Source organism: Hippoglossus stenolepis, chromosome 5 (genome assembly GCF_022539355.2).
Source record: "Hippoglossus stenolepis isolate QCI-W04-F060 chromosome 5, HSTE1.2, whole genome shotgun sequence".
Lineage (NCBI taxonomy): Eukaryota > Metazoa > Chordata > Actinopteri > Pleuronectiformes > Pleuronectidae > Hippoglossus > Hippoglossus stenolepis.
The window spans coordinates 28,174,773-28,176,166 of record NC_061487.1 but is presented as its reverse complement, the minus strand read 5'-3'; positions in this window follow the sequence as shown (position 1 = coordinate 28,176,166).

Below are 1,394 nucleotides of genomic sequence, written 5' to 3'. Positions count from 1 at the left end.
TGGTGTGTCAGGACACGATTGTAAAAAGTAATTCAAGCCTTGGATTTGATAACTGGTCAAAAGTCCTTTGGCAGCAACAAGCTCACACAGACAAGAGACTTGGTGTAAAATAGCTGCTTGAATATGTTTCTGATCTGATCAGTGGTCAAAATTCAGAGGAAGTTCTGCCAGAGAGTGAAAGTGAAAGTTAAATATTAACAGGAAGTGCAGGGGGGGGGTCTGTGTCGTAACTGCAGAGCTGAAGTCACATTAAAGAGACAGAAGCAAAGTGCAAACAAATGGACACAATGTCAGAAAATTAAAAGATGGTTTTATAAATTCAAATCATCTCACGTTTGTTTATTAATTTGTGTGTGAGTGCAGTAAAACGTATGACATCATCAAATGATTTTACATTTTGTTGTGATTATTATACCTTAAGTTTGACAGCATTATATGGTATGACTTTGGGCATTCAATAAATGTGGCTGTCAGAAACATATTTAATATGAAAGCCCTGGGAACAGTACATCAAAGTAAAAATGTAGAAAACGGTCAAAAGGGCCACTAAATGCAAAATGGCGGGCTTCCTGTTGCTTTTTTCAAAATGCTCCTTGAGACTTTTTTGTTTGTCTGGTCATGATACACTTGTGTATCGATTTTTGTGAAGATCGGTCAATGTGAACTCAGGGGCTGCGTTCCAGGGGGCGCTGTTGAGCCATTTTGCCACGCCCATTTAAAATTACCCAGAATACATAAATTTTCACCACTTTCTAATTTTCTGCAAACTTTGGCCTCAAAAAGCCAATTCATTTGCCTGAAAAAAATTAAAATAATCCTTACAATTTCAATAGGGCCTCCCACTGTTCGGTGCTCGGGCCCTAATAATTGTAATTATGGTTATAATAATCATCATCATCATCATCATCATCATCATCATCATCATCATCATCATAATAATATTCTGGTCAGATCACAGCATTAGCTCAAACTGAGCAGTACAATTCTTCCACTTTGTGGGCAAAAGTGGGAACTGAAGGAGCAATCAATCTCTAAGGATGATCAATTATTATAATTGTATATATATATATATATATATATATACACAATTTTATTAGACTCCATTAGTTTTAGTAAGAATAATAATATAATGTATCTACATGTGTACACACACATATGGATACACACGTATATGTACATGGAACCGATTCAACAAATAATTCACGTAGCAATTTCTTTTGACATAATGTTAAAAATAAATTTAGAATATAGTTCTTTTCCTTCCAGCCGAGGTGGAACAAGAGCCGTACCCAGCTGCGCCTCGTGGGTATTATATGATATTGAGCTAGAACCAAACTGATGAACGACACAATGTGTCCTGGGCTCAAACGCTCACTGATTGTTGGAGCTTTAAA